Raw genomic sequence first — 20,057 nt, 5'->3', positions numbered from 1 at the left:
TTTATTTGAAGTAGCATGAGTAACTTAAGTCAAGCAACAATTTTAAAGCAAAATGCTTGTCTTCGTGGTAGCTTGTTGAAAGTTGGGGTTGCATTGTGCTGTGAAATGTTACTGATATTTAATTGCTTGCGGTTTAGCATTCAATGATTATTCAAGGAATGATAGTTCCAATGGTGAAGTAGATGGCTAATAAAGTGACTTGAAAAATTATGCTCTAATATGTGTCTTTATAAGATTCATATAGCATTGCTTATCTTAATAAATTTGCTAACGCAAGTAAAATGAAACATTTACTTCCTCTGTTGAAACAATAAATAGAAGAATGCAGGAGAAGGTTACTTGCATCATTTCACATGTTCTTGATTTGCCTTCTCTGTATGAAGACAATTTCATGAACACCTCTGCATACTCATGGTAAACTAATGAGTCCTCTTCATGAATTCCCCAAAACTTTATCCTTCATTCATAAATTTTCGGATGATAAAATAAAGGATTTTGATTGGATTAAGATGGATGGTAAATAACCAAATGTTCTTTAATACATGACTTTTAAAATTTTTACAATATTATTCTTCATAATGGCGAATTTTGACATTTTCATTTCATGTAAATTTGTTTCTCAAGAGTGGACTTCCTTATTTGTTGAGGGCAGGTCTAGCACCAAACCTCCTACCAGTTTATCTGGAGCAGTAGGCATAGTTTAGGTAGAGCAGTCACCTTACAGCGAAGAGCTTCAATAGATTTTTAAAAAGTAGTTATTTGTTCCAAATCTGTGTTTCAATAAGGATAATTATGAAGTTAGTTTGCCAATAAATACCCAATTTCACCTTATTCCATTCAAGGTGTACAAGTAGTCTAAAAGTGTGCATTTATGTCTATTCAAAGATTTCCCATTGATTGAGCACAGGGGATGGGGACATCAATAACTTTAGAAATGCAGAATCATTGATAGCATTTTCTAAATTTCTAAATTATTCTATTCATGTACGGATTCCCTGTTGTTCGTTTTTAGTGGTGTCATAACAATAAGTGCTAGCAGCTTTGCTATCATTCTCCACTGCAAATCTGTGCCAAAACTAAATTCCTCACACTTTTCTACTCCAGTGTAAATTGACCTAATATCTGGAATCTCTTTTCAGAATTATACGTTCTTGTCTCTGGCATTGTTCTAATGAATCAGCCACCCTGTATAATTGTAATGTTTTTCCAAAAATAGCCAAAGTTGGGATTCACACTATTCGAATCATGAGTAATGTCTTGTACAAATGTATCAGAACTTCTCCACTGTAATATTTTAATTATACAATGGACAATATTATTCCTTTTGTTCATCCATGTCAGTACTGAATTCTTATAACAGGATGCTAAATGTCTAGGAGACAGAGGTAACTAAGCAGACATGTTTGGTGAATGAATGAATGAATAGTATTGAAATATATAAGGAATCTAGCAGCCCTATCTCTGAGCTGAAATGACAAGTTTCAGGTCTTACCAGCTCTACACCATTCAGCTATTTGTCATTGAATGGAAAATATAATTTCATGTTTTCCTATTCACACTTATTCCCATTTCGTTATAGCCATTAGGTTGTCCACGCTTTGCTGAGGTTTTTTGGCTGTTTGCCTACTTTTGTGTATTTAGCACATTTTGAGATTGTGTCCTCCTTATTGAAGTGCAAAGCATCCAATGATGAGCCAAGCTGGACTCAGCTTTGAAACCTGAGTGACATTACTTGACCATTCAGTGGTGTGAACATTTAAAATGTATTATTTAACTTAACTTTGCTTCTGACCTGTCAAATCAGGTTTTATCCATGAGCTAAATTTTCTCTCAAAACATATGTCTGAATTTATTTTTAACAATTCTTTTGTGGACCACTTCCATGCTTCGAAAATCCATATGTTTACTTAATTTCTTTCAGCCACATTTCTTTAAATAAATTTTCAATAGATGTTTTTCAAATATGAGAACATAAATTGGAGCAGGGATAGACGTATAACCCTTTGAGACTGTTCTGCCATTCAATATAATCATAGAAACTTATTTACCTCGACTCCACTCTCCCATACCCTCTCCATCCCCTGAAAGAACAAATTTCTATCTATCTTGTATAAATTAAATGATGGAATATTCACAACCATCTGGGGTTATAAATTTCAAAGATTCACAACCCTCAGAGTGAAGGTATTTCTCTTTGGTTTAGTCTAAAATGACCAAACCCTTGTCCTAAGACTGTGCATCCTTGCTGTCGATTGTCCAACAAGGGAACCAGAAGGGTACCAATATCCTGGAGGGTGGGGGTGGAATTTGCTAATACTCTTTGGGAGGATTTAAACCAATTCAATGGGGGATAGGGACCTAAATTGTAGTTCCAGTATTCAGGAGGTTGAGTGTAGTGAGGTCAGAAATATGGTTTCAAGGTTGCAAGAGTGCACCAGCAAGCAGGAAGGTGGTTTGAAGTGTGTCTACTTCAACACCAGGAGAATCTGGAATAAGGCGGGTGGACTTGCAGCATGGGTTGGTACCTGGGACCTCAATGTTGTGGCCATTTCAGAGACATAGATAGAGCAGGGATTTAGATATTTCAGTAAGAACAAAGAAGTTGGTAAGAGAGGAAGGTGTAGGATTGTTAGTCAAGGACAGGTGGTAGAAAGGACATCTGAGGACACATCTACTGAGGTCGTATGAGCTGAGGTTAGAAACAGGAAAGGAGAGGTCACCCTTTTGAGAGTTTTCTATAGGCCTCTGAATAGTTCTAGAGATGTAGGGGAAAGGATAGCAAAGATGATTCTGGATAGAAGCGAGAGTAACAGGGTAGTTTTTATGGGGGATTTTAACTTTCCAAATATTGACTGGAAATACTATAGTTCAAGTACTTTAGATGGGTCAGGTTTGCCCAATGTAGGCAGGAGGGTTTCCTGACACAGTATGTAGACAGGCCAAAAAGGGGCAAGGCCGTATTCAATTTGGTACTGGGTAATGAACCCAGCCAGGTGTTATATTAGGAGGTAGGTGAGCACTTTGGTGATAGTGACCACAATTTGGTTATGTTCAATTTATCAATGGAAAGGGATAGCAATATATCGCAGGGCAAGAGTTATAGCTGGGAGAAAGGCAATTATGATGCAATTAGGCAAGATTTAGAATGTATAGGATGGGGAAGGAAACTGCAGCAGAGGGGCACAATTGAAATGTGGAGCTTATTCAAGGACTAGCTACTGCATGTCCTTGATAAGTACGCACCTGTCAGGCAGGGAGGAAGTGGTGGAGTGAGGGAGCCATGGTTTACTGAGAAAGTTGAATCCCTTGTCAAGAGGAAGAAGGTGGCTTAGGATGAGATGTGAAAGCTCAGTTAGGGCACATGAGAGTTGCAAGTTAGCCAGGAAAGACTGAAAGAGAGAGCTAAGAAGAGCCAGGAGGAGACATGAGTAGACGTTGGGAGGTAGGATCAAGGAAAACCCTAAAGCTTTCTATAGGTATATCAGGAATAAAAGAATGACTAGACTAAGATTAGGCCAATCAAGGACAGCAGTGTGAAGTTGTGTGTGGAGTCCGAGGAGATTGGAAAAGTGCTAAGTGAATATTTTACATCAGTGTTCACAGTGGAAAAAGACAATGTTGCAAAGGAAAATGCTGAGATATCGGCTACTAGACTAAATAATGGGATTGAGGTTCACAAGGAGGTGGTGTTAGCAATTCTAGAAAATGTGAAAATAGATAAATCCCTTTGGCTGGATAGGATTTATCCTGGGATTCTCTGGAATGCCAGAGAGGAGATTGCAGAGCCTTTGACTTTAATCTTCATGTCGTCATTGTCTACAGGAATATTGCCAGACGACTGGAGGAAATCAAATGTTGTCCCCTGTTCACAAATGGTAGTAGAGACAATCCTAGTAATTATAGACCAGTGAGCTTTACTTCAGTTATGGATGAAGTGTTAGAAAATATTATAAGAGACAGGATTTACAATCATCTAGAAAGGAATAAGTTGATTAGGGATAGTCAACGCAGTTTTGTGATGGGTAGGTCATGCCTCACAAACCTTATTTGAGATGGTGATCAAACAGGTCGATAAGGGTAACACGGTTGATGTGGTGTATATGGATTTTAGTAAGGTGTTTGATAAGGTTCCCCATGGTAGGTTATTGCACAAAATACAGAGGCATGAGATTGAGTGTGATTTAGCGGTTTGGATCAGAAATTGGCTAGCTGAAAGAAGACAGGGTGGTGGTTGATGGGAAATGTTCATCCTGGAGTTCAGTTACTAGTGATGTTTCACAAGGATCTGTTTTGATCCACTGCTGATTGTCATTTTTATAAATGACCTGGGTGAGGGCGTAGAAGAATGGGTCAATAAATTTGCGGATGACACAATGGTTGATGGGGTTGTGGATAATACCAAAGGATGTTGCAGGTTACAGCGAGACATAGATAAGCTGCAGAGCTGGGCTGAGAGGCGGCAAATTGAGTTTAATGTGGAAAAGTATAAGGTGATACACTTTGGAATGAGTAACAGTATTAAAGAGTACTGGGCTAATGGTAAGATTATGGGCAATGTGGATGAGCAGAGAGATCTTGGTGTCCATATACATAGATTCTTGAAAATTGCCACCCAGGTTGAAAGGGTTGAAGGCCATACAATGTGTTAGCTTTTATTGGTAGAGGGATTGAGTTTTGGAGCCACAAAGTCATGTTGCAGCTGTACAAAACTCTGGTGTGGCTGCACTTGGAGTATTGTGTACAGTTCTGGTCACCACATTATAGGAAGGATGTGGATGTTGCCTGTATGGCGGGAAGGTCTTATGAGGGAAGGCTAAGGGACTTGAGGCTGTTTTTGTTAGAGTGAAGAATGTTGAGAGGTGACTTAATTGAGACGTATAAGATAATCAGAGGGTTAGATAGTTTGGACAGTGAGAGCCTTTTTTTCTCAGATGGTGATGGCTAGTTGGGGTGGGGGGCGGGGGGGGGTCATAGCTTTAAATTGAGGAGTGACAGGTATAGGACAGATGTCAGAGGTAGTTTCTTTACTCAGAGTAGTCGGGGCGTGGAATGCACTGCCTGCAACAGTAGTAGACTCACCAACTTTAAGGGCATTTAAACGGTCATTGGATAATCATGTAGATGAAAATGGAATAGTGTAGGATAAATAGGCTTCTGATTGGTTTCACAGGTCAGCCAACATTGAGGGCCAAAGGGCCTGTACTACGCTGTAATGTTCTATGTTCTATTGAAACAACCTCTGTGTCTACTCTGTCAAACTTCTTCATAATCGTACATGGTTCAATAGGGTCACTTCTTATTTTTTTTAAATTCCAGTGTGTTCAGACACAATGTATTCAGGCTAATAGCAGATAATTCCCTCAGCTAAGGAATTAATTGAGTGAAACTTGACTCTGCCGTCTCCAAGGCAGCTTTATTCTCCCTTAGATATGTAGACTGAAACTGCTCCAAGTACTCCAGATCTCAACTCAACAAAACCCTGTACAGTTGAAGCAAGATTTCCTTGTTCTTGTACTCCATTACCTTTGCAATAATGGCCAAAATGCCATTCACTTTCCTATTTTGTTCTTTCATCTTTTGTACAATTGCATACAAGTTTGTCAAAACATCATATTTTGAAAGTCTTACTCATTTAAAAAAGAAAAACCAATTTTATTCTTACTACTATCCTCAAACTTTCACATATTATCCTCCGTTCCCACCTGGTTTCCCATAGGCTGAATCTATCTCTGAGCAGGATGTAGCATTTTTCAGGTGAAGTTTTCTCCCCTGCTACTCTAACTCAAAAGACAACATAGAACTGGCCCCTATCAGTGTTTGACTAACTGGTAACTAATTACCCAGTTTATCCTTCTGTTCCTTCCAGGATATTACATTTCCCAATCTCAGTCCCTTATCAGAGGTTGCACACTAAGCAGGGATTGGCAATGTGATGAAAGCTTTCACTTTCTCCTCTTTTTCATCTTTCAGCATCATAGGATATATATCTTCAGGCCATGGTGACTCACTCGTCTTGAGTTCTGCCCTTTTCTTTGAATCAATTTTTTTTTTAATAATGTTACAGTAATTGCTATACATGCACTTCTAGTGTTAATTGAATAACATAAATATGTGTATGCTAAAATCAGAAATAAATTTTAATTTCCTCATTTGTAAATGATTACCAATTGAATTTAATCAATGTGTCCCAGAATGTGAACAGTGGTGACAATAGTTAAATTCAGCCTGAACATGGAGATTAAGTTGAATTTTTTTTTAATCCACCAGACTTACATTATATTTTGTAAAAGTGCTCAATAACAGCAGTTGATAGTTTTGAAGTGCTTTGGGACATCTTGAGAGTATAATAAATCTTACTAAAATACTAATATCATATATATTACTGATATTTGTTATTTTGTGATGAAGGTTGGCTTTGTAATGTCACAGTGGGTAACAATGTCTGACCCGTAGTAGCAAGCTGAGTTCACAGCAATTTTAAGCCCTGCACATCATTGACACTGGCTTTCTACTCAGAACGGGCAGAAAATGGTGACCAAACTGATCACCATAAGAAAAATAACAAAGGTACACTAATATTCTGACTTTCATACAATTTGTCAGATTTTCCATGCGGTGTTGAGAATTGCAACAAAGAGTCTGGGTGGCAGGGCATAGAAGTACATTGAAGATGATCAGTTTTGCTTTTCATGTCCATCTCTGTCCCTAGAATCCAGCAGCATTATAAGATTAATGAGTGGTCACAGTATAGAATTTGGCAGGATTTATATGTTTCTTTGTAAATGTTGACAAAAACACTTAATCGGGTTGACTGGATTACACTCTCAACAATGCTGGAAGACATTAGAGTGGAAAAATAAAACTCATTTTCTCTGTCTCAAGTTGTTATCTTTCCTTCTGCACACTAGGGGCACTTCTGTAACTTTTCCTGTCAAACTATGGAAGTAAATAAATCAAAACCCCTCCAAAGTCTCTGACACTAACTTGAAGATGTGGACTTTTTTGGAGGGTTACAAGCAACAGATAATTCCCCATTGGAAATGTAACCTTCTCAGGCAATTACCATGCAATCATTGCAACGGGATCTCTGAGGGATCCTGACACGCATCTTTCAGATAATGCCCAATCTCTGATTATTTGGAGATGCAAATTTCAGCCAATTTATTCATGCTACCTAAGGCATGGGAACAACAGTAGGTCATTTAGCCTCTTCAATCTAATCCAACATTCAATTAGATCCTGACTGATCTGTACTTCAAATTGATTTCCTGCCTTTGTTATACATTTCTGAATACCCTTACCTAATATAAATCTATCAATGTCAGGCTTAAATATTTCAATTAACTCAATGTCCACAGTCTTCTGGGGGAAAGCAAAGTTCAGATTTCTACGATGTGTGAAAATGCACTTCTGGATTTCATTCCTAAATGGCTTAGTTCTAATTTTAGATTTATGCCTCCTTCTTTAGGGTTCTCACCAAAGGAAGTAATTTTTTTTCCTCTACCCTGTTGAATAATTTTAATGGTATCAATTATATCACCCTCAAATCCTTATTAAAATTTATGCAAACTATCCTCATAATTTAGCTTATTATGCACTGGCTACACTCTAGTAAATCAGTGCCATAAATCCTCCAAGACGAGCGTATCTTGCTGAGGTTCTCCGTGCACAACTAATTGTTATATTTTAGAGGAGGACTAGCCAAGTATTGCTCTAAGTCAATGTTATCATAAACTATGTATGTTTCCAAATTCAGTTCTAGTGCATAATGTTTGATCATCTGTTTGATTATACTGAACCGATAAATGGAAGACTCCTTTCTTTTACCCAGTCTTTTCTTGGACATTGGGTCCTGTTTTTCAGTTGGTTGCACCAAAGTTGCTGAGCATCCTAAGAACTGAGTTATTCTCACATAATCTGGACAAGTAAAATTTTGTACAGAGGAGCCTAATATTGAGTAGAAGTGAAAGCTAGTGAGCACTTGCATGGCTCAGCAGATATAGTGTTTAAATAAGCACAGAGCCTCTGAGAAAAGACTGAAAGGTTTGTAACTTTGATTGTGCTGTTTGTAGTGACAGTGGGGTGGTAGACTGCAGTGGGGTGCAATGTTGTTGCAGAAGGGCATAGAAGTGTTAAAGGAAGAAATGAAAATAACTTCCCCAACTTTGATTTGACCATGTCTCAATTAATATTAATTTCTGGGCATCAGAAGCCAGAAGATGGATTATCAATATTTGAGAGTGCAATGTGGATTATTAGAATGATAGCAGGACTTCAAGATTAAGGTGCAAGGATATACTCATTGGAATTTAGAAGGCTCAGAGGTTGTTTTAATTAAAGTCTTCAAGAAATTAAAAGGAATAGATAGGGTAGTTTGGGAGAAACGTTTTCAGTAGCATGAGGATGTTTGGTCCAAAGATTATAATGAATTGAATTGAATTATTTTTATTGTCACATGTACTCAAATAAGTACAGTGAAAAGTTTATTAGTCGCCACTTACGGTGCCTTCGTAGCTACAAACATACCGATGTATAACCCTTAGCTTCAAAACAGAAAAATGAAGAAAAAAAATTACATTACAGCTGTACACAGTTTAACCATAGGTCAGAAAGACAAAAATTACAGTCTCTTTCTTAAGGCCTTCCGCAGCAAACCAGTGCAGGGGATCTCAATGTGGTCTGACTGCTGACAGCTTCACATTCAGCACTGGGCCACTGATATTGCCTCTCGGGCCATTGGTGTCCCCATTTCAGTCCATTGGTCGCTGGTGTCCCCATTTCAGTCCATTGGTCGCTGGTGTCCCCATTTCAGTCCGCTGGTCGCTGGCGTCCCCATTTCAGTCCATTGGTCACTGGTGTCCCCATTTCAGTTCATTGGTCACTGGTGTCCCCATTTCAGTCCGCTGGTCGCTTGTGTCCCCATTTCAGTCCATTGGTCGCTGGTGTCCCCATTTCAGTCCGCTGGTCGCTTGTGTCCCCATTTCAGTCCGTTGGTTGCTGGTGTCCCCATTTCAGTCCATTAGTCGTTGGTGTCCCCCTTTCAGTCCATTGGTCGCTGGTGTCCCCATTTCAGTCCATTAGTCGCTGGTGTCCCCATTTCAGTCCGCTGGTCGCTGGTGTCCCCATTTCAGTCCATTGGTCACTGGTGTCCCCATTTCAGTTCATTGGTCACTGGTGTCCCCATTTCAGTCCGTTGGTCGCTGGTGTCCCCATTTCAGTCCATTGGTCGCTGGCGTTCATATTTTTCTCGAGTGATATTCGTAATCTCTTTTTCAGAGATGATGTTTGGAATTCCCTTTTGCTGTTTGCAATCCATATTAGATCTGTTCTTAACTTTAAATCTGGGATTGCTAAGTTTTTTAAAAGGAAAGGTGAAGATGGGTGTATGGAGTTAGCCCTCGGTTCACACCTGGCAGAATAGACACTCAGGCTAAATATCCTATTCCTACTCCTGTGTTTCCATGTACAGCTCTGCAGTTTGTTACATCAAAGTACAATTGCTGCAGTTTTTCTCACTCACTTAGTCTGTCTACAAGACTTCTGAGACTTTCTGCTCTCCTTTACACAACTCATTTCATCACCAGATATGTTTATAAGCCTTAATGCTTGAGACTGACAGTTTACTGCTGAATCCTACACTCCTCCTGAACTAGATTAGGAGAGTCCAGAATCACTCCATTTACCAACAAGGCATGCGTTTGTCAGAGTGATTATTATTCTTTCAGCCTATGCTGAGTTTGGAGCTGAAAAGTCCTAAGGCTAGATTTTTAAAATTCATTTGTAGTCAATTGGCAGAAAATCTATATTCTCATCTAATGTGAAAAGTGCTGTATAAAGAGTCTTTTGGTTTCTTTTATGCTTGAATGCTGACCTAGGTTGCCCCAAGTCAATGTTATCATAAGCTACGTATGTTTCCAAATTCAGTTCTAGTGCATAATGTTTGATCATTTGTATGATATACTTAACTGATAAATGGAAGACTCCTTTCCCTTACACAGCACTAAATTCTTTTCTTGGACTTTGGGTTCTGTTTTTCAGTTGGCTGCACCAAAGTTGCTGAGCATCCTAAGAACTGAGTTATTCTCACATAATCTGGACAAGTAAAATTTTGTACAGAGGAGCCTAATATTGAGTAGAAGTGAAAGCTAGTGAGCACTTGCATGGCTCAGCAGATATAGTGTTTAAATAAGCACAGAGCCTCTGAGAAAAGACTGAAAGGTTTGTAACTTTGATTGTGCTGTTTGTAGTGACAGTGGGGTGGTAGACTGCAGTGGGGTGCAATGTTGTTGCAGAAGGGCATAGAAGTGTTAAAAACAAAAAGTTTACTTTCAGGATTTAGGAGTAGTAATCCAGGAAACAACTTCCAGTGTTCGACTGATCACTTCAATCTCGAGTAGATAGTTCATTCGTGGTTAGAAATGTTTTTGGCTAGTTTATTATCTTACCCCAATACTTTTGATTTGTGGTTAACATTATCTCTTTACTCTAAGGTAGCCTAGTTCACTGTATATCCTTCCCTACTAAGAACCGCTAATCTACATAGCCATCCTATTTCGACAACTTCGCAGGACTGCCCACGATAAAGGTCCTCTCTCTCTTTGTCTGTCTGTCTGTCTGTCTGTCTGTCTTTCTCTCTTTCTTTCTCTCTCTGTCTGTCGCTCTCTGTCTGTCTCTCTCTCTCTCTCTCTTTCTGTGCCTCTCTCTCTCTGTCTCTCTCTCTCTCTCTCTCTTTCTCTCTCTGTCAGCTATGTCCGCCAGTTCAGCTTCCCATCAGCTTAAAGATAAACAAGTTCTGGAACTCTCTAACAAGCTTTGAGGTCCCATTACTTTACCATTCTGGGCTATAAAACAACCTAAATAAATAAAAGCCAGTAGCATTTCACAAAACTCATTTACTGTAAAGCCAGGCTTTAAAATCTGTTTGTAAAAGAAATCACCATGGCTACAGAAATGTTTGCAAGGTGATTATTAACTTCAGGCACACAGAAAAACCACCGGTTATTAACTCAAAAAACCTGAAACTCAAACTGTCAACAAATAACATTAAAACTTGTACATCCCACAGTTTACATCACATAAGATTGAAAGAAAATCACAGTGTTTTGTTTACTTGCTGCAAAGTGTATTTGTTTAATGCAAAAGCAGAAGTTGCTGGAAAAGTTCACCAGTCTGGCAGCATCTGTGAAGAGAAATCAAAGTTAACGTTCTGGGTGCAGTGACCCTTCTTCAGAACTGTTCCAGGGTTACTGGAACGCTAACTTTGATTTCTCTTCACAGATGCTGCCAGACCTGATGAACCTTTCCAGCAACTTTTGCTTTTGTTTCTGATTTACAACATCTGCAGTTCTTTCAGTTTTTATTATATATTTATTTAATGTTTACTCTATTAGATTAACAACTGCTGAATGGGACAATGATTTTGAAATAATTAAAAAGGCACCCATTTCAATTTATTCCAAATAAACCTCTGAAGTCGAAAATATTTGTTTGCTGGTAGTCTATTTTACCCTTAACCTCTGATCTAGTTTCTCTTCTCTTTTGGGTAACAGCTGTAGTCTATAGACTGAATTTCCAATTGACTTTGTGTCAAAGAAAACTAACCAATCTCCCTGAGAACTTCTGGAACTTTTGTATGAAGCTGATCTGTGAAGAGCATAATGCAGTTTTTGTCCAAGAACTCTTATTAGGTGCAGCATTGACTGATTGTGAAATATTATTGAATATTCTTGTTAACAGGTGTGAAGAGAAACTGAGATTATTATTGTGTCATTTTGTAGCTGATTATAGAATCGAATATAACATGATCTTGGAAGAAATAATCTGAGATCAGCTTGCTTTTTATACAGTTTTCATCCTTTTGATGGTACTTGTGTGTACAGGGCACATGAATTGCAATGTGATGTGGAGTCATGTTGTGCAGAAATGAGTCTGACTGTTTAGTTGTAAGAATAAAGGAGGACATGTCTATTAGATAAAGTTACACTGTGGTCTGCTGACAAATCTGCCAACTTTTACCAGTGTCAGTGTAATCTTCTGCTTCTCCTTTAATATTGTTTTTTGATCCCTGTAGATAAGATAAAAATAGTGTTATGATTTTATTCAATGCATCAAGATGCAACAAAATCAATGACTTATTTATATGGCGCTTCCATCTTAATAAAATGCCTCGAGGCACTTGACAGTAATGTTATCGGACCAAATTTGTCATTGCATAAGGTGGTTTTAAGGCAGATGGCCAAAAACGTGGTCAAAGGTAATGCTTTTAAAGATGATCTTAAAGGAGTAGACAGAGATGTAAGAAAACAACTTTAGGGAGATTCCTTGGTGGTGCTGCTGTTTAATTGAGCTTTTATCCCCTGACTTCCACAATGGAAGTGACTTTTGACTCTGGGTGCTTGTTGCTGGTCAGTCAAGTGCCTGTGTGGAATAAGATGCAGCATGCCTTCCGTCAAGAGAGGGCTCTTGCCTGCTTTCTACCTCCACAAGATTCCAGCCCTTATCTAGTCCGCAGGCACTATTCGCACACCTATAATTGATGAGAAATGAGGTTGTGCCGAACACGAGTAAAATTGGATTCCAAATTGTCATAGTGGAGAGCATGATATTGAATGTATTAGTGACATCTACTCAACATAATAACAGTTAAATGCCAATTGGGAGTGTGATATTTAAGGAGAAAGTAAGGTCTGCAGATGCTGGAGATCAAAGTTGAAACTTTATTGCTGGAACAGCACAGCAGGTCAGGCAGCATCCAGGGAACAGGAGATTCGACGTTTCGGGCACAGGCCCTTCTTCAGATTCCTGAAGAAGGGCCTGTGCCCGAAACGTCGAATCTCCTGTTCCCTGGATGCTGCCTGACCTGCTGTGCTGTTCCAGCAATAAAGTTTCAACAGTGTGATATTTAATGCTGTCAACAGATTCTGGATTTTCAAAAGCCCATGAGGATGAGGTGATGTGGATGCATATTGGAAATCTCAAAATCAGATGCATCACTAGTTATAGATTCTACTGGAACACGATGTGACTTTTAATGGCAGGATAAGAGGGGCTGCAATTACATTCTGAATAGCTCCAGTTAAGAAATTGTTGACCTAATTGCAGAACATTTGTAACAGTCTGGGGAACTGCTGTCTTCACTATATCACCAAGAAGTATGGGGAACTAGTGACTCAGGGATGCATTAGAGTGTAGCTTTTGGGGAGAAAGCAGGGATCCATGAGTACAGTTATGTGAACAGGAAGGATATACTCAGATGCTGAACCAGTGGCACAGCATTGCCATCACTGGTACTGAGAGGTTTGCATACATGAAGAGTGAGTAGTTGGCTTCTTGAGAGAGATGTGAGCCTGCTGGCATCAGCTGGACATCAGTTGAGAGAGAAGTTCCAAATAAACCAGTGGTTGAAGGTGTTGAGATAATAACAGGAGACTCTGACATTGGACAGAATAATGAGGGAAAGCTTCAACCATGTATCCTCCTGGTCTGGAGAGGTCAGAGAAGCAGAGTGAGGGCTGTGAAGGGAAGGGAGGATTACCCAAGACATCAAGTGTACCACCCAAATGTCAGTTCTGTAAGCATGTGCTGAAGAGATGTGGATCTCAGCTTTTCTCCACCCAAATGTCACAGAGTGGCAGTTCCGCAGATTAGATTAGATTACATTACAGTGTGGAACCAGGCCCTTCGGCCCAACAAGTCCACACCGACCCGCCGAAGCGCAACCCATCCATACCCCTTACCTAACAATACGGGCAATTTAGCATGGCCAATTCAACTGACCTGCACATGTTTAGACTGTGGGAGGAAACCGGAGCACCCGGAGGAAACCCACGCAGACACGGGGAGAACATGCAAACTTCACACAGTCAGTCGCCTGAGGCGGGAATTGAACCCAGGTCTCTGGCGCTGTGAGGCAGCAGTGCTAACCACTGTGCCACCGTGCCACCCACTTTTGGACATTTGTGCTTTCCTCCTAGCAAAGTGACCGTGATGTGGAATATTAATATATCAGCTTCAGACAAGAGTGGCAGCTCTCAGTCATTAGGCTGCAGAGAGTTGGAGACTGTATTCGTCCTGAGACAGGCAGACTATTGCAGGCACAATAGGCAATGGGCTTTGCTGCCACTGAGGGATGACCTCAGATCCAGGAGTCAACAGTTGCATTCATATAGCCATCAAAGCACTGACTGACCGACAACCAGATTGCCAGAAAAATCTTCCATGCAGTGAATGTCCACCAGCAAGCTTTCTTTTGAATTTCAACGGCCTCACATTTTCAAGAAAGTGATATTTAAATTATTTTGAGTAAAAGTAGCAGAAAGACACACAAATTGGTCATTCAGGTTCCAAATTACGAGTTATGATTAGATTCAATTCCCTACAGTATGGAAACAGGCCCTTCGGCCCAACAAGTTCATACCAATCCTCCAAAGAGTAACCCACCCTGACCCATTCCCCTGACTGTGGGCAATTTAGCATGACTAATTCACCTAACCTGCACATCTTTGGTTTGTGGGAGGAAACCAGAGAAAAACCCACGCAGACATGGGGAGAATGTGTAAACTCCACACAGTCATTTACCCAAGGCAGGATTTGAACCTAGGTTCCTGACACTGTGAGGCAGCAGTGCTAACCACTGAGCCGCCGTGCTGCCTTGTGATTGTTATCTTGTTATTCATTCAGGGACTAAGACTACAAGATCCTGGCCAAGTTTCCACATGCTGTATCAGCATGTAGATAAGAAATAGAGAGCTCTGATCCTCAGGCAATGTTCACGGTAACTGAAGAAGCAACACAAAGCATGCTTTCTGTACCATATGAAAACAAATGCAGTAAAGATTAGATTACTTACAGTGTGGAAACAGGCCCTTCAGCCCAAAAAGTCCACACCGACCCGCCGAAGCACAACCCACCCATTCCCCTACACCTAACACTACAGGCAATTTAGCATGGCCAATTCACCTAACCTGCACATTTTTGGACTGTGGGAGGAAACCGGAGCACCCAGAGGCAACCCACACAGACACGGGGAGAACGTGCAAACTCCACACAGTCAGTTACCCAAGGCAGGGATTGAACCTAGGTTCCTGGTGCTATGAGGCAGCAGTGCTAACCACTGTACCACAGTGCCGCCCCTTCACGTTCAACCCCTAGAGAGAAATGCATGAAAAAGGAGGGAAAACAAATCAAATTTCAGTCACCCGCTACTGAATTTGAGATGGATGGAAGTTTTCTATGCGTCAATCTGTGCTGAACTTGATAGCAGAATGTGGAGTTAATGAGGCAGCTATGCTGTTGGGAAACAAAGTCACAGCAGAAATTTCAACTCCATTTTCATGAGCTTTCCCCCTTTCTTCGTTCTGACAAATGTTCCCTGTTTATGTCAATAGTTAGAGCTCTTTAACTGAGAGCTAAGGAAAGCAAGAAAATGGGGAAAATGAGAACAAATGTCTGAAATTTGCTCAGTCAGCTTACAGACCTATGATTGAGGTTTAGCCTGATGCAAATATCACTGTTCTTCTTCCACCTAAAATCAGAAAAGGGCACAGTGAAACTACCAGCAGACAAACGTTGGTTGGCACTGACCCACCCACCAGCTGGCAGCTGTTACTTTAATTCATTCATGGGATGTGACAATCATTAAGCTCAAACTTGTTACTCAACTCTTAATTGCTGCTCAGAAAGTTTTTGATTCACTCATGGAATTTGGACATTGATGGCTATGCCAGGATTTATCGCTTATCTTTTGAGAAGGCAGTTTTCAGCTGGCCTCTTAAACCATAGCAGTCCCTTGTGGTGTGGGTACACCCATGGTGCTTTAAAGGATGGGTTTCCAACAAAGTAAGGAGCAACAATATAGTTCCAAATCAAGTTGGTGTGTGGAGGGGAGGCAAGCTTGAAAGCGATGATAGAGTTGTAAAGCACAAAAAAGGTTCTTCAGCCTATCAAGTCCAAGCTTAAACTAATGTCATTATCCAGCTCTCTTGGCCTTAGTCTGGATTGTTATGACATTTCAAGTGCTCATCCAAGTACTTTTTAAACATTATAAGTTTTCCCGCCTTGACTATTCTCCTAGGCAAGGCAATCAAGTTTCCCACCAGCCTCTAGGTGAAATTTTATTTTCCTCAGGTCCCTTCTAAAGCTGCTGCCTTTCACCTTAAAGAAGATTCCTGCTTCTCTTCCCTCAACAAGGGAATATCCCTTCAGTCACATCTTTGTCCATCCAACTACAAACTTTTTGAGCCTTCTGATAGGTTTTCCTGTTCAGCTTGCCAAACAAATGCTTCCTGTAAATAATCCTTCAACTAAGGAGAACAATTGCTTCCTATCCACTCTGTCCATGCCCTTCATAGTCCTGTGCACCTTAGTCACGACTCCTGTCATCCTTTTCTATCTACAGAGAACAACCTGAGCTTATTCAGCGCCTCTTCAAAGCTAAGGTGCTCCATCATGGGCAACATCCTAGTGAATCTCCTCTCCATAAACTCCCATCTAATTACATCCTTCTATAAGATTGGCACAGTAGTTCAGTGGTTAGCACTGCTGCCTCACTGCACCAGGGACCTGGATTTGATTTCAGCCTTGGACGACTTTGTGTGGAGTTTGCACATTTTTCTTGTGTCTGCGTGGGTTTCCTCTGGGTGCTCCAGTTTCCTTCCAAGGTTCAACGATGTGCAGGTTAGGTGGATTGGCCATAGGAAATGCAGGGTTAGAATACGATGGTAGGTCTGGGTGGGATGCTCTTCAGAGGGTCAGTGTGGTCTCAGGGGAGTCTGCTTCCACACTGTAGAGATTCTATCATTCCAGTGTGGTGACCAGAACTGCACAAAGTACTTCAGCTGTTGCCTAACCAAAATTCTGTACAGCTCCAACGCGACCTCTCTGCTCATGACTAATCAAGGCAAGTGTCCCAAATGCCTTTATAACTGTCCTATTAACCTGTCAGCAGCTGTTGATAAGTACTGCAAGATCCCTCTGTTCCTTTGAGCTTCCTAACATTCTGCCATTCATTGAGTCCTCCCTTGTCTTGTTACTACTTCCACAGTGAATCACCTGACACTTTTCAGGATTAAGTTCCATCTGCCACCGAACTGTCCATCTGATAAATCTATTTATATCTTCCTGTAACTTAAGACCTCCTTCTTCACTAACTATCCAGCCAAACTTACTTACCACTACGGCCCTCATTTTCTTCTACATCATCTCTATATCACAGACAATATGAAACCCTGCATTGATTCCTGTATGCGTCACTGGACAGCAGCCTCCAGTCACACAAACAGGTTTCTACCACGACCCCCTATCTCCCACAACTAAGCCAGTTTTAGATCCATCTTGCCAAGTTATCCTGGGTCCCATATGTTTTTACTTTCTTTATTAGCCTCTCATGTAGGACCTTGTCAAAGGCTTTGCTGAAATCCATGCACACTACATCAACTGTACTACCCTCATCTATAAACATGATCACCTCCTTAAAATCATTTAGTTAAATTTGTTGGACATGACCTCCTTTTGTCAAGCTTGGAGAAAGTGAGGACTGCAGATGCTGGGGAGTCAGAGTTGATAAAGTGTGGCGTTGGAAAAGCACAGCAGGTCAGGCAGCATCCAAGGAACAAGAGAGTTCAGGTTCAGGAAAGGACCCTTCATCACAACAGGGGAGGATGAAGGATGCTGAGAGATAAATCAGGAAATAGGGTTTGGGCTAGGGGAAAGAGAGATGGCACTTGGTGGGTGAAGGTAGGTGATTGTGATATTTCGGTGGGAAGTGTGGAGCAGATCAGTGGGAAGGAAGATGGGCAGGTAGGTCAGGTCAAGAGGGTGATGTCGAGTTGGAGGGTTGGACCTGGGATGGGGTGGGAGAGGGGAGATTTGGAAACTGGCAAATTAAATGTTCATGCCTTGTGATTGTAGGCTCCCTAAGCGGAAGAAGAGGTGTTCCTCCTCCAGTTTGCAGGTGGCCTTGTTTAGGTGGTGGAGGAGGCCCAGAATGGACATGTCCTCAGGGAGTGGGAGAGGTAATTTAAATGGATGGTCACGTGCGGTTGGTTGGTGTGTACAGACCAGAGATGTTCCTTAAACTGCTCAGCGAGTTTGAGCTTGGCCTCTCCAATGTAGAGGAGACCACATCGAGAGCAACAGATGCAATAAATTAGGCTGGACGATGTACAAGTAAACCTTTGCCAGATTTGAAATGATCATTTGGGGCCTTGGACTAAGGTGAGGGGGAGGTGTGGGTGCAGGTTTCACACCTGTTATGGTGGCAAGGGAAGGTACCAGGTGTGGAGACAGGATTGGTGGGGAATGTGAACCTAATGAGGGAGTAGCAGAGGGAACAGTCCCTATGGAATGCATCTAAGAGAGGGAAGGGAAACATATTTTTGGTGAAAATAGTGGAGAATAATGCTCTGGATTTGAAGATTAGCGGGGTGGAATGTGAGGACTGGAGGAATTCTATCCTTGTTGCAGTTGCGGGGGTAGGGCTCAAGGGTGGAGATGTAGGAAATGGAGCAGATGTGATTGAGGGCACCGTTGATCATGGAGCAGTAAAAATTGCAGTACTTGAAGTAGGAGGACATCTGGGATGTCCTGGAGTGGAATTGCTCATCCTGAGAGCAGATAAGACAGAGGTGGAGGAATTGGGAGTAAGGGATCATGTTTTTACAGGAGGGAAGTTAGGAGGAGGTGCAGTCAAGGTAGCTGTGGGAGTCAATGAGTTCGTAGCAGATATCAGTGTTGAGTTGGTCACCAGGGACAGAGACGGAGAGGTCCAGGAGGGGGAAGGAGGTGTTGAGATAGTTCAGGTGAATTTGAAGTCGGGGTGGAAGATATTAGTGTGGTAGATGAACTGTTCAAGTTCTTCGTGAGTGCACGAGGCAGCACTGATGCAGTCATCAATATCATGGAGGATAAGGTGGCAAATGGTGCTGGTGTAGCTATGGAAGATGTACTGTTCCACAGACCCGATAAGGTGGCAAATGGTGCTGGTGTAGCTGTGGAAGATGTACTGTTCCACAGACCCGATAAGGTGGCATATGGTGCTGGTGTAGCTGTGGAAGATAGGCTGTTCCACATACCCGACAAAGAGGTAGGCAGAGCTGTGGGTTCACCATAGCCACTGCTCTAGTTTGTAGGAAGTCAAAACCACGCTGATTATCCCTCATCAATTATACTTCTCCAAGTAGAGATTAATTCTCTCTGACAGAATATTGTCTAATGTGTTCCCTCCCACTGTTGTGGGACTCACTGGTCTATAATTCCCTGGTTTAGTTTTACCATCTTTCTCAAAAAGTGAAACCACATTAGCTGTCCTCCAGTCCTCTGGCACTTCCCTTTGGCCAGAGAGGAATTCAAAATTTGGGTCAGAGTCTCCTCTTCCACAGCAAACATACTCTTTTAATATACAACTCATCTGGACCTGGTAATTTGTCAACTTTTAAGCTTGGCACAACGTCAAATGCCTCCTCATTTCCAAGGTAGATAAGGAGGAGGCTGGAAGAACACGGCAAGCCAAGCAATGTCAGGTGGTGGAGAAGTCAGAGGTTTGGGTATAACCCTTCTTAAGGACTGGGGGTGGGGATGGGAGAGCTGCAGATAAAGTGGGGTGAGCGTTTTGGATGGGGAAAGGGGCGGAGTGGTGAGGTCATGATAGGTGGTGAGTATGACGATGGGAGGAATGAATCCAGTTGTAGGTGGAAGGGAGGGTCAGTGGGTGGGATGGAAGGGAAGAGGCGGGGCTAGAAAGGCAGAAGATCCTGCAGCCCGGAGGACTCAATACGTCCCCTCCACCTGAACATCCCATGCCAGTCTGTTACCCGCTCTCGATCTCGTTATTTCAAAATTAACCTCAATTTCAATTGGTTCTCCAATTTCAAATAACCTTCCAATCCATCTCTCGCCTCCTCCCTTCCATCCCTCCGACTGACCATTCCTTCTAGCTTCCAACTGGATTCTTCTTTCCCATCGACCAACCACATCGTACCCACCACCTGTATTCACCTATCTCTACTTCACCACTTTGCCCCTCTCCCCACCCATAACCTTCCCCCCCCCCCCCCCTTCCC

The 20,057-nt window shown here is 41.5% G+C and overlaps 1 protein-coding gene across 9 annotated transcripts in view; it reads left to right on the top strand.

Moving 5' to 3' along the window:
* Nucleotides 1-20,057, top strand: part of mdga2a (MAM domain containing glycosylphosphatidylinositol anchor 2a) — a 932,327-nt gene that overhangs the window by 258,064 nt on the left and 654,206 nt on the right. The window lies entirely within an intron of this gene.

Source organism: Chiloscyllium plagiosum, chromosome 10 (genome assembly GCF_004010195.1).
Source record: "Chiloscyllium plagiosum isolate BGI_BamShark_2017 chromosome 10, ASM401019v2, whole genome shotgun sequence".
Classification (NCBI taxonomy): domain Eukaryota; kingdom Metazoa; phylum Chordata; class Chondrichthyes; order Orectolobiformes; family Hemiscylliidae; genus Chiloscyllium; species Chiloscyllium plagiosum.
This window is presented reverse-complemented; position numbering and strand designations above follow the sequence as displayed.